The sequence below is a fragment of the Delphinapterus leucas genome, chromosome 1 (assembly GCF_059928025.1).
Source record: "Delphinapterus leucas isolate spDelLeu-1000000601 "Yukka" chromosome 1, BTC_Dleu_Yukka2, whole genome shotgun sequence".
NCBI lineage: Eukaryota > Metazoa > Chordata > Mammalia > Artiodactyla > Monodontidae > Delphinapterus > Delphinapterus leucas.
In genome coordinates, this window is record NC_143129.1 from 85,127,560 (window position 1) to 85,141,633 (window position 14,074).

The window sequence follows — 14,074 nt, forward strand, 5'->3', positions numbered from 1 at the left end:
TTTTATTTTCCATTCTTGCATCGCTGATCTTGCAATGATTTACCTTATGATGTCATAATTGCTGAGAGAGAAAACATTTTCTTTTCATTCTGAATCCCACGGAGCCTAGCACTAGTCTTTTTTTCTTTCACCAGGCAGAGAATAAATAAATGCTTTTGAGGAGAAAGCTTCTGCCAGATAGGAAACATCACAAGATTGAGTTACTTCTCTGTGCACTGACTGGTGACAAATGGGCAATGTCTCAGGACAAAGTGCCTTCCAGTGGAAACGTAGAATATTTGCTAAAATCAGAATTGGGTTTGGGATATAACTAATAAAACCAATGGTCCTATTAACTAAACCATTAGTTTCCAATATTATTCCTCTTTAAATTTTGTATAGAGTTAAAATATACAGCTATATAATATTATTTTGCATAAATAGATGTTACCAAGTTCATTCATACATTTACTTGTCAATCAGTCAGATGTTTGAACACAAATACTTGACATTGATGGTATATATGGCATTTTAAACACAACTGGTATCATATACTGGTTATCCTGAGTGTTATAATTTTATATAAAACACATTTGAGTCCTCATGTTTGGTTTTGAAATGGTGTAAAGAGAAAATGAATTTGAGAGCTAAGGAGTGTCTCACCCAAGTCTGGTTCTCTACAGGCTGGCTCTCAGAGCCTTTCAGATTCTGTGGCAACGAAAATCTGCTCCATGGAAACCTACTTCAGTGGCTCTGGGCTGTCCATCACATCCTATTCCTGCAACTGCAAGCGTAGAAACCTAGTGCTTGATCGTGCGGGGACTATGCAGGGCTTTCCTAGGCATGAAATGCAAGAAGGGAGAGCAGGGCTGGAGGCCAAGGGCTGCCATATCACACAGCTGGAACAATAGACTTGGACCCCAGGCCATGGTCACACCAGGGGAGGGACTGGGCTTCCCTGTCATGCAACTAAAAGGCCTCACAGCTCAAGGAGGGGGGGGTGAATTCTTTTCTCAGAACATGATAATAGACCAACCGTCTTTAACGTCTGCGCATGGCGACGATGTGATGGGCAATAGGCAAACTACAAGCCTGTCACTGCCTCTGCTTCCAAGTTCTCACAGTAAACACTGCCTCAGGCTTGCTGCACGATATTGAGGTCATTCACCTCATTTGGTGACAGTATTGTTTTTCTCTTTAGACTGTGCCACGCGGCTTGTGGGACCTTAGTTCCCCGACAAGGGATCAAACCTGGGCCTGCGGCAGTGAACGCGCGGAGTCCTAGCACTGGACTGCCAGGGAATTCCCTGGTGATAGTATTTCTAAAATGAAATATGTATCAGGTGCTTGCAAAAGCCCCGAAGAGAGAGATGGTGCGTGTGAAGTGTGTGTGTGTGTGTGTGTGTGTGTGTGTGAAACAGAGTGAATACAACTTTTCCTTCTTTTGAAACGGACCTTAAGAAAAACACATTTAAAACATGTGCACCAGTCAAGTCCTGACTGCAAAGTGTGGGCAAATTCAAATGAGGAGAATTCAAGAAGGGCTTATTTATCAAAACTAATTTTGAAATGCGTGTGGGGTGTAGGGGAAACCTAAGGGGTAGTGCAGAAAGTCCTCATTAGCATCAGCATCTATTACCACTTCCCGGTCGAAAGGCGTGAAGGCTGGGAGAGGTTACTGGAAACTGAAAGGAGGAAGTCCTATAGAACAAGTTAACTCAAGGAGAGCTGTGACTTCTGCCAGGGGCATGGTGAGCCCCAGGCCCTCTCACTGCAAGGAAGCCAAGAAATGAACACCCTGACCTCATTCCCCACCACACTTCCACCCTGGACTCTCTATTTGCTGAATCCAAGTCGAAGTCTGAAAATAAAGGAGTCTGTTGGAATTGAACCATTGATACAGGTCAGCCTCCTGGAGGAGAAATCTTGGTGGAGAAAGGAAGAGAGTGGATCTGGAAGGTGCAAACACAACATTATCCAAAACATTTTCCCTCCAATGATAATATTTCTAAAAAACTTCTATTGACAGCCTGCCATTGATATGGGAAGGCAGGGAAATTATGTACCGATAATCCTGACTTAACTTCTTTTCCTGATCAACTAGTGTGTTTCTTCACCGCCTTGTCTTTGAGCACCCGGACTGAAAATAATCACCAGCAGGAGGATGGATAAACTACGGTGCTGTCACCCTATGGGATACTGCCCAGAAATGGAGAAGAATAGCATGCAGCAATAGAAAGAGGTGTCATTGAAAAAAAAAAAAAAAAAAAGGAAAGAGGTGTCATTGGCATAACGTTGAGCAAAGTAAGCTGGACACTAAAAAATACATTCTGTCTGATTCCATTATATAAGTCAGAAAAGCAAACAGCTGATAAAGATCTGAATAGTGGGTACTTTGGGGGGATGGGGGTCTTGACTGAGAAGACTGCAAGAAAAATCTGTTTGGAGACAGAAAATACCTTGACTTTGGTGGTGATTTCATGAATGTATACATAAAATTTCATGTAAAATTTACTTAAGATTTGTGAACTTTACTAATGTGAGTTATACTTCAATAAAATGTATCTATAATACTGACAGAAATGTATAAACACCTAATATTGTAAATACTGTAGTGTATAACTATAATTTTATATTTTAAAATTATAGTACATTAATATTTTTTCATATTTGTTTCAGATGTTCAAAAATGAGGTAATATAGGTGAGACTCCTATATCCTCCATTCCCCTCCCTTCCTTCCTCCCTCCTTCCTTTCCCAGTTATTTGCTTTCATAAATTTAATTGGTGGAGATTATTTTATGCTTAACAACATTGCTATTTGCAATAGGTGATCCATGAAGCAAATATATTTTCAAATTCAGTTGTATAAATTGTGAGACCACAGAATTGCAAAATTACTTAAAAGAGCAAGGCAAGCCAACTATTGGCTAGCTGGGTAGGAGTTCTGGAGTCCAGCAGGATGATCCCTACCTGTTTGGGTCCTGGCTGCTGTTTGGTGCTACCTGGTGGCCCTTAGCTGCTTCAGCGTAAACATATTAGGATTGAGTCTGGGTTCTGTAATGAGACAGGGCTTGGCGAGCTCTTCATTGTAAATCATCACCTGCTTCTTCTGCCTATTTCAGACCGTTTAGACCAGCAAATACTGGGATGGAAGAACCCAGCTTGTGTCTTTCTGTAGTGGAATTGTCTCATTTTTCTCTCTCCCTCTCCTCAATCACCCCTTTCCCTTCACTCCGGGAAAAGGTTTAAGAATAAGGATCTGGAAGACGATGGTCACCAACCAGTAATCATGTTACATCAGAATCTTGTTACTATGGTTATTGCAGGATTTTACATATAAGAATTGGAAAGGAGGAAGAGAAGATATCTTCATCTGAGATTAATAAGACTATATACCTGGACAACCCAAGAAAATAAACTAAAAACCTACCCTAGGTTTCAGTAAATAAAACAATGTAAAATTACTTTATAGAAAAACTTTGTTATAAACAAAATCCAGTTTGGGGATGTAATGAAAGAGAAGAGCACATTTCATCTGATCATGCCTGCAACTTTGATAATATTCATTAAGATACTCAATTTTTTAAACCTCTCTCAATATCAACTAACACAAGTACAATCCCATAATAAGCCCTTCCTAACACTCACTTACTGAGATACGACATTTCCCCTTAGTGTGTAATTTTCCCTGCAGCAAAAAGCATCAGTGACTCCATTTTTGTTTGACTCACCAGGGTGCTCCTTGTGGTTTGACTAAAGGACATCAAGAGGCCTCCAAGACAGGAAGAATACCTTCTCAACACCCCGTTATATACAGAGCACTGACTTCACAATAACAGTTAATGAATTTTCCAAGAATATCTGGAACATTCATAAAAATTATACCTAGGTAAATCCATCTTAAAATCTTAGTGTAGTTTCAAAGAATCAGTATCATATAGACAGTAATCTCTGAACATCTCTGAACTATCAAATTAGAAACAAAAAATCTAACCAACACCCCTATATCTATGAAAAAAATTTAATGTATAAATGTCAGTTATTAATAAAATATGTTAGAAGATATTTAGTAACTATACAAAAATTCTTATCAAATGCTACCACTAATTTTGAAATAGTAATTATTAGAACTATGGAAAGCAACCAAAGTTTTTAAGTAGAAAAATTCTCGTCTAAATATTTATGCCACAGCAGACTGAATCAATAACATAAGCACTTAAAAATTTTTAATTAACATATAGTTAATTTACAATGTGTTGGTTTCAGGTATACAGCAAAGTGATTCAGTTATACATATATATATTCTTTTTCAGATTCTTTTCAATTATAGGTTATTACAAGGTATTGAATATAGTTCCCAGTGCTATACAATAGGTCTTGTTGTTTATCTATTCTATATTTAGTAGTGTGTGTATGTTAATCCCACAATCCTAATTTATCCTCCCCCACCCCTCTATCCTCCTTGGTAACCTTAAATTTGTTTTCTATGTCTGTGAGTCTATCTCTATTTTGTAAATAAGTTCATCTGTATCATTTTCTTAGATTCCACATATAAGCCATATCATATGATATTTGTCTTTCTCTGGCCTACTTCACTTAGTATGATAACATCTAGGTCCATCCATGATGCTGCAAATGGCATTATTTCATTCTTTCCTACGGCTGAGTAAAATTCCATTGTATGTATATACCACATCTTCTGTATCCATTCAACAGTCAATGGGCAGTTAGGTTGCTTCCATGTCTTGGGTATTATACATAATGCTGCTATGAACATTGCAGTGCATTATCTTTTAGAGTTTTCTCCAGATATATGCCCAGGAGTGGGGTTGCAGGATCATATGGTAACTACTTTTTAGTTTTTTAAGGAACCTCCATACTGTTCTCAATAGTGGCTGTACCAATTTACATTCCCACCATCAGTGTAGGAGGGTTCCTATTTCTCAACACCCTATCCAGCATTTATTATTATTATTTTTAACATGTTTATTGGAGTATAATTGCTTTACAATGGTGTGTTAGTTTCTGCTTTATGACAAAGTGAATCAGTTATACATATATATATGTCCCCATATCTCTTCCCTCTTGCGTCTCCCTCCTTCCCACCCTCCCTATCCCACCCCTCTAGGTGGTCACAGAGCACCGAGCTGATCTCCCTGTGCTATGCGGCTGCTTTCCACTAGCTATCTATTTTACATTTGGTAGTGTATATATGTCCATGCCACTCTCTCACTTTGTCACAGCTTACCCTTCCCCCTCCCCATATCCTCAAGTCCATTCTGTAGTAGGTCTGCATCTTTATTCCCGTCTTGCCCCTAGGTTCTTTATGACCATTCTTTTTTTTTTAAGATTCCATATATATGTGTTAGCACACGGTATTTCTTTTTCTCTTTCTGACTTACTTCACTCTGTATGACAGTCTCTAGGTCCATGCACCTCACTACAAATAACTCAGTTTCGTTCCTCTTTATGGCTGAGTAATATTCCATTGTATATATGTGCCACATCTTCTTTATCCATTCATCTGTTGACGGACACTTAGGTTGCTTCCAAGTACTGGCTATTGTAAATTGAGCTGCAATGAATATATTGGTACATGACTCTTTTTGAATTATGGTTTTCTCAGGGTATATGCCCAGTAGTGGGATTGCTGGGTCATATGGTAGTTCTATTTGTAGTTTTTTAAGGAACCTCCATACTGTTCTCCATAGTGGCTGTATCAATTTACATTCCCACCAACAGTGCAAGACGGTTCCCTTTTCTCCACACCCTCTGCAGCATTTATTGTTTGTAGATTTTTTGATGATGGCCATTCTGACTGGTGTGAGGTAATTGTAGTTTTGATTTGCATTGTAGTTTTGATTTTCATTTCTCTAATGATTAACGATGTTGAGCATTCTTTCATGTGTTTGTTGGCAATCTGTATATGTTCTTTGGAGAAATGTCTATTTAGGTCTTCTGCCCATTTTTGGATTGGGTTGTTTGTTTTTTTGATATTGAGCTGCATGAGTTGCTTGTAAATTTTGGAGATTAATCCTTTGTCAGTTGCTTCATTTGCAAATATTTTCTCCCATTCTGAGGGTTGTCTTTTCATCTTGTTTATGGTTTCCTTTGCTGTGCAAAAGATTTTAAGTTTCATTAGGTCCCATTTGTTTATTTTTGTTTTTATTTCCATTTCTCTAGGAGGTGGGTCAAAAAGGATCTTGCTGTGATTTATGTCATAGAGTGTTCTGCCTGTGTTTTCCTCTAAGAGTTTGATGGTGTCTGGCCTTACATTTAGGTCTTTAATCCACTTTGAGTTTATTTTTGTGTATGGTGTTAGGGAGTGTTCTAATTTCAGTCTTTTACATTTAGCTGTCCAGTTTCCCCAGCACCACTTATTGAAGAGGCTGTCTATTCTCCACTGTATATTCTTGCCTCCTTTATCAAAGATAAGGTGACCATATGTGCATGGGTTTATCTCTGGGCTTTCTATCCTGTTCCATTGATCTATCTTTCTGTTTTTGTGCCAGTACCATACTGTCTTGATTACTGTAGCGTTGTAGTATAGTCTGAAGTCAGGGAGCCTGATTCCTCCAGCTCTGTTTTTCTTTCTCAAGATTGCTTTGGCTATTCAGGGTCTTTTGTGTTTCCATACGAATTGTGAAATTTTTTGTTCTAGTTCTGTGAAAAATGCCAGTGGTAGTTTGATAGGGATTGCATTGAATCTGTAGATTGCTTTGGGTAATAGAGTCATTTTCACAATGTTGATTCTTCCAATCTAAGAACATGGTATATCTCTCCATCTATTTGTATCATCTTTAATTTCTTTCATCAGTGTCTTATAATTTTCTGCATACAGGTTTTTTGTCTCCTTAGGTAGGTTTATTCCTAGGTATTTCATTCTTTTTGTTGCAATGGTAAATGGGAGTGTTTTATAAATTTCACTTTCAGATTTTTCATCATTAGTGTATAGGAATACAAGAGATTTCTGTGCATTAATTTTGTATCCTGCTACTTTACCAAATTCATTGATTAGCTCTACTATTTTTCTGGTAGCATCTTTATGATTCTCTATGTATAGTATCATGTCATCTGCAAACAGTGACAGCTTTACTTCTTTTCCAATGTGGATTCCTTTTATTCCTTTTTCTTCTCTGATTGCTGTGGCTAAAACTTCCACAACTATGTTGAATAAGAGTGGTGAGAGTGGGCAACCTTGTCTTGTTCCTGATCTTAGTGGAAATGCTTTCAGTTTTTCACAATTGAGGATGACGTTGGCTGTGGGTTTGTCATATATGGCCTTTATTATGTTGAGGAAAGTTTCCTCTATGCCTACTTTCTGGAGGGTTTTTATCATAAATGGGTGTTGAATTTTTTCAAAAACTTTGTCTGCATCTATTGAGATGATCATATGGTTTTTCTCCTTCAGTTTGTTAATATGGTTTATCACATTGATTGATTTGCATATATTAAAGAATCCTTGCATTCCTGGAATAAACCCCACTTGATCATGGTGTATGATCCTTTTAATGTGCTGTTGGATTCTGTTTGCTAGTATTTTGTTGAGGATTTTTGCGTCTATGTTCATCAGTGATATTGGCCTGTAGTTTTCTTTCTTTGTGACATCCTTGTCTGGTTTTGGCATCAAGGTGATGGTGGCCTCATAAAATGAATTTGGGAGTGTTCCTCCCTCTGCTATATTTTGGAAGAGTTTGAGAAGGATAGGTGTTAGCTCTTCTCTAAACGTTTGATAGAATTCACCTGTGAAGCCATCTGGTCCTGGGCTTTTGTTTGTTGGAAGATTTTTAATCACAGTTTCAATTTCAGTGCTTGTGATTGTTATGTTCATATTTTCTATTTCTTCCTGGGTCAGTCTCGGAAAGTTGTGCATTTCTAAGAATTTGTCCATTTCTTCCAGGTTGTCCGTTTCATTGGCATATAGTTGCCTGTAGTAATCTCTCATGATACTTTGTATTTCTGCAGTGTCAGTTGTTACTTCTCCTTTTTCATTTCTAATTCTATTGATTTGAGTCTTCTCCCTTTTTTTCATGGTGATTCTGGCTAATGGTTTATCAATTTTGTTTATCTTCTCAAAGAATCAGCTTTTAGTTTTATTGATCTTTACTATCGTTTCCTTCATTTCTTTTTCATTATTTCTGATCTGATCTTTATGATTTCTTTCCATCTGCTAGCTTTGGGGGTTTTTTGTTCTTCTTTCTCTAATTGCTTTAGGTGTAAGGTTATGTTTTTTATTTGAGATGTTTCTTGCTTCTTAAGGTAGGATTGTATTGCTATAAAATTCCCTCTTAGAACTGCTTCTGCTGCATCCCATAGGTTTTGGGTTGTTGTGTTTTCATTGTCATTTGTTTCTAGTTTTTTTTTTTTTTTTTTTTTTTTTTTGTGGTACGTGGGCCTCTCACTGTTGTGGCCTCCCCTGTTGCAGAGCACAGGCCCCGGACGTGCAGGCTCAGTGGCCATGGCTCACGGGCCTAGCCACTCTGCGGCATGTGGGATCTTCCCGGACTGGGGCATGAACCTGTGTCCCCTGCACTCAACCACTGTGCCACCAGGGAAGCCCATGTTTCTAGGTATTTTTAAATTTCCTCTTTGATTTCTTCAGTGATCTCTTGGTTATTAAGTAGTGTGTTGTTCAGCCTCCATATGTTTGTATTTCTTACAGATATTTTCCTGTAATTGATGTCTAGTCTCATAGTGTTGTGGTCGGAAAAGATACTTGATATAATTTCGATTTTCTTACATTTACCAAGGCTTGATTTGTGACCCAAGATATGATCTATCCTGGAGAATGTTCCATGAGCACTTGAGAAGAATGTGTATTTTGTGTTTTTTTGGCTGGAAAGTCCTATAAATATCAATTAAGTCCATCATGTTTAATGTATCATTTAAAGCTTGTGTTTCCTTATTTATTTTCATTTTGGATGATCTGTCCATTGGTGAAAGTGGGGTGTTAAAGTCCCCTACTATGATTGTGTTACTGTCGATTTCCCCTTTTATGGCTGTTAGTATTTTCCTTATGTATTGAGGTGCTCCTATGTTGGGTGCAAAAATATTTACAATTGTTATATCTTCTTCTTGGATTGATCCCTTGATCATTATGTAGTGTCCTTCTTTGTCTCTTGTAATAGTCTTTATTTTAAAGTCTATTTTGTCTGATATGAGAATTGCTACTCCAGCTTTCTTTTGATTTCCATTTGCATGGAATATCTTTTTCCATCCCCTCACTTTCAGTCTGTATGTGTCTCTAGGTCTGAAGTGGGTCTCTTGTAGACAGCATACATACGGGTCTTGTTTTTGTATCCATTCAGCCAGTCTATGTCTTTTGGTTGGAGCATTTAATTCATTTACATTTAAGGTAATCATCGATATGTATGTTCCTATTACCATTTTTTAATTGTTTTGGGTTTATTATAGTAGGTCTTTTCTTTCTCTTGTGTTTCCTGCCTAGAGAAGTTCCTGTAGCATTTGTTGTAAAGCTGGTTTTGTGGTGCTGAATTCTCTTTGCTTTTGCTTGTCTGTAGAGCTTTTAATTTCTCCATCAAATCTGAATGAGATCCTTGCTGGGTAGAGTAATCTTGGTTGTAGGTTTTTCTCCTTCATCACTTTAAATATGTCCTGCCACTCCCTTCTGGCTTCCAGAGTTTCTGCTGAAAGATCAGCTGTTAACCTTATGGGAATCCCTTATGTGTTATTTGTTGTCTTTCCCTGGCTGCTTTTAATATTTGTTCTTTGTATTTAATTTTTGATAGTTTGAGTAATATGTGTCTTGGCATGTTTCTCCTTGGATTTATCCTGTATGGGATTCTCTGTGCTTCCTGGACTTGATTAACTATTTCCTTTCTCATATTAAGGAAGTTTTCAACTATAATCTCTTCAAATATTTTCTCAATCCCTTTCTTTTTCTCTTCTTCCTCTGGGACCTCTATAATTTGAATGTTGGTGCATTTAATGTTGTCCTAGAAGCCTCTGAGATGGTCCTCAGTTCTTTTCATTCTTTTTTCTTTATTCTGCTCTGCAGTAGTTATTTCCACTATTTTATCTTCCAGGTCACTTATCCGTTCTTTTGCCTCAGTTATTCTGCTCTTGATTCCTTCTAGAGAATTTTATATTTCATTTATTGTGTTGTTCATCACTGTTTGTTTCCTCTTTAGCTCTTCAAGATCCTTGTTAAACGTTTCTTGTATTTTGTCCATTCTATTTCCAAGATTTTGGATCATCTTTAGTATCATTATTCTGAATACTTTTGCAGGTAGACTGCCTATTTCCTCTTCATTTGTTATGTCTGGTGGGTTTTTGCCTTGCTCCTTCATCTGCTGTGTGTTTCTCTGTCTTCTCATTTTGCTTAACTTACTGTGTTTGGGGTCTCCTTTTCACAGGCTGCAGTTCGTAGTTTCCATTGTTTTTGGTGTCTGTCCCCAGTGTCTAAGATTTGTTCAGTGGGTTGTGTAGGCTTCCTGGTGGAGGGAACTAGTGCCTGTGTTCTGGTGGATGATGCTGGATCTTGTCTTTCTGTTGGGCAGGTCCACGTCAGGTGGTGTGTTTTGGGGTGTCTGTGGCCTTATTATGATTTTAGGCAGCCTCTGTGCTCATGGATGGGGTTGTGTTCCTGTTTTGCTAGTTGTTTGGCATAGGGTGTCCAGCACTGTAGCTTGCTGGTCGTTGAGTGGAGCTGGGTCTTGGCGTTGAGATGGAGATCTTTGGGAGATTTTCGCCATTTGATATTACGTGGAGCTGGGAGGTTTCTTGTGGACCAGTGTCCTGAACTTGGCTCTCCCACCTCAGTGGCACAGCCCTGACGCCTGGCTGGAGCACAAAGAGCCTGTCCTCCACACAGCTCAGAATAAAAGGGAGAAAAAAAAGAAAGAAAGAAGATAAAGTAAAATAAAAAATAATAAAAAATAATTATTAAGAAAAAAAATTTTTTTAAGTAATGAAAAAATTAAATGGACAGACAGAACCCTAGGACAAATGGTAAAAGCAAAGCTATACAGACAAAATCACACACAGAAGCATACACATACACACTCACAAAAAGAGAAAAAGGGGAAAAAAAATATATCATTGCTCCCAAAATCCACCTCCTCAATTTGGGATGATTCGTTGTCTATTCAGGTATTCCACAGATGCAGGGTACATCAAGTTGATTGTGGAGGTTTAATCCGCTGCTTCTGAGGCTGCTGGGAGAAATTTCCCTTTCTGTTCTTTGTTCACACAGCTCCCGGGGTTCAGCTTTGGATTTGGCCCTGCCTCTGCGTGTAGGTCGCCTGAGGGCGTCTGTTCTTTGCTCAGACAGGACGGGGTTAAAGGAGCCGCTGATTCGGGGGCTGTGGCTCACTCAGGCCGGGGGGAGGGAGGGGTACGGATGTGGGGCGAGCCTGAGGCTGCAGGGGCCGGCGTGACGTTGCACCAGCTTGAGGCGCGCCGTGCGTTCTCCCCGGGAAGTTGTCCCTGGATCACGGGACCCTGGCAGTGGCGGGCTGCACAGGCTCCCGGGAGGGGAGGTGTGGATAGTGACCTGTGCTTGCACACAGGCTTCTTGGTGGCGGCAGCAGCAGCCTTAGCGTCTCATGCCCGTCTCTGGGGTCCACGCTGATAGCTGCGGCTCGCGCCCGTCTCTGGAGCTCCTTTAAGCGGCGTTCTTAATCCCCTCTCCTCGCGTACCAGGAAACAAAGAGGCAAGAAAAAGTCTCTTGTCTCTTCGGCAGCTCCAGACTTTTTCCTGGACTCCCTCCCGGCTAGCCGTGGTGCACTAACCCCTTCAGGCTGTGTTCACGCAGCCAACCCCAGTCCTCTCTCTGTGGTCTGACCTCCGAAGCCCGAGCCTCAGCTCCCAGCCCCCGCCCGTCCCGGCAGGTGAGCAGACAAGCCTCTTGGGCTGGTGAGAGCTGGTCAGCACCGATCCTCTGTGCAGGAATCTCTCCGCTTTGCCCTCCGCACCCCTGTGGCTGCACTCTCCTCCGTGGCTCCAAAGCTTCCCCCCTCCGCCCCCCGCAGTTTCTGCCCGAGAAGAGGCTTCCTAGTGTGTGGAAACCTTTCCTCCTTTACAGCTCCCTCCCACTGGTGCAGGTCCCGTCCCTATTCTTTTGTCTCTGTTTTTTCTTTTTCTTTTGCTCTACCCAGGTACATGGGAAGTTTCTTGCCTTTTGGGAGGTCTGAGGTCTTCTGCCAGCGTTCAGTAGGTGTTCTGTAGGAGTAGTTCCACATGTAGATGTATTTCTGATGTATTTGTGGGGAGGAAGGTGATCTCCGTGTCTTACTCTTCTGCCATCTTGAAGCTCCTCCCAGCATTTATTATTTGTAGACTTTTTAATGATGGCCATTCTGACTGGTGTAAAGTGAACCTCACTGCAGTTTTGATTTTCATTTCTCTAATAATTAGCGATATTGAGCATCTTTTCATGTGCCTATTGGCCATCTGAATGCCTTCTTTGGAGAAATGTATCCTGCCCATTTTTTGATTGGATTGCTTGTTTTTTTATATATATTAAGCTATATGAGCTGTCTGTATATTTTAAAGTTTAATCCCTTGTCCATAGCATCGTTTGTAAATATTTTGTCCCATCCCACAGGTTTTCTTTTGTTTATGTTTTTCTTTGCTGTGCAAGAGCTTTTAAGTTTAATCAGGTCCCATTTGTGTATTTTTGTTTTTATTTCCATTACTCTAGGAGATGGATCCAAAAACATACTGCTGTGATTTATGTCACAGTGTTCTGTCTATGTTTTCCTCTAGGAGTTTTACAGTATCTGGTCTTACATTTAGGTCTTTAATCCATTTTGAGTTTATTTTTGTATATGGTGTTAGAGAATGTTCTAATTTCATTCTTTCACATGTAGCTGTCCAGTTTTCCCAGCACCACTTATTGAAGAGACTGTCTTTTCTCCATTGAACTTTCTAGCCTCCTTTGTCATAGATTAATTGACCATAAGTACATGGGTATACTCCTGGGTTTTCTATCCTGTTCCATTGGTCTATATGTCTGTTTTTGTGCCAATACCATACTGTTTTGATTACTGTAGCTTCGCAGTATAGTCTGAAGTCAGGGAGCGTGATTCCTCCAGCTCCGTTCTTCTTTCTCAAGATTGTTTTGGCATAGCATTTTGTTTAAGAAATTAGACAAAGAACCACAGAATAAATCCAAAGAAATAGAAAGTAGGAAATAACCAAGACAAGCAGAAATTAATGAAATAACTAAAAGAAGGTAATAAAGATAGTTAAATTAAATAAAAATATAAAGAAGGCACAACTAACAAGTATTAGGGAAATAAAAGTAGGATGTTTTGGCAGATACAGTAGATAAAAAATTATGAATGTAAACGAATTTGTTCTAATATGTTTGGGAAAAATCAGGCCTAGCTGCTATAGTAATACACTGAAATTTAAAATAGCAGCCTATCATAAACCTTCCAGATAATGAAAAATAAAACACTCCTCAACTCAATATATGCATCTAATTTGACTCTGATAGAAAAACCCTACAAGGATAATACAAGTAAGGAAAATTATAGATCTAACTTACCTAGAAACATAGAGGCAAAAATTGTAAATCAATTATTACCAAACTGAAACTAGAAGCAAGTTCATAATGATGAATACAAATACACTATGACTAATAATTTTCTCCTCATAAAAGAAAAGATGGTTAACAGTAAATCAATTACTAGATATCACACCTTAAGAAGACTCATACAATCATTTCAGTAGAATCAACAAAGTATTTGGGAAAATTACATCTTCATGTTAAAAATTATGAAATATAACAGCAGTTAGAAATAGAAAATTTCTAAAACTAATAAAGTGTATCTAATCTATAGAAAACATCATACTTAATAATAAACGTATAAATTTGTTTCCTTTAAAGTTAGGAATAATGCAGATGCCAGCTCTCATATATTCTCAATCTGAAGTTGATCTGGAAGTCCTAGTTCTAGCAAGGAGAGAAAAAAAAATAAATAGAAACACACAGTCATTGCTTGTAGACCAACTAATTATATGCATAAAAAGTCCAAAGGCTAATATAAACTTTTAGAGCTTGTTGCAATTAAAGAGGACAAGAGAACATTTTAAAGAAATTGGAAACTTTTCTATTAGTGAT

The 14,074-nt window shown here is 38.8% G+C and overlaps 1 protein-coding gene across 1 annotated transcript in view; it reads left to right on the top strand.

Moving 5' to 3' along the window:
* Window positions 1-93: 93 nt before the first annotated feature.
* Window positions 94-14,074, top strand: part of ADAM30 (ADAM metallopeptidase domain 30) — a 46,059-nt gene continuing 32,078 nt past the window's right edge. The window contains 1 exon segment of the mRNA XM_089917003.1: window positions 94-14,074. This exon segment is cut by the window's right edge and continues 14,281 nt beyond it. The gene's annotated coding sequence lies outside the window, so the exon portion shown is untranslated.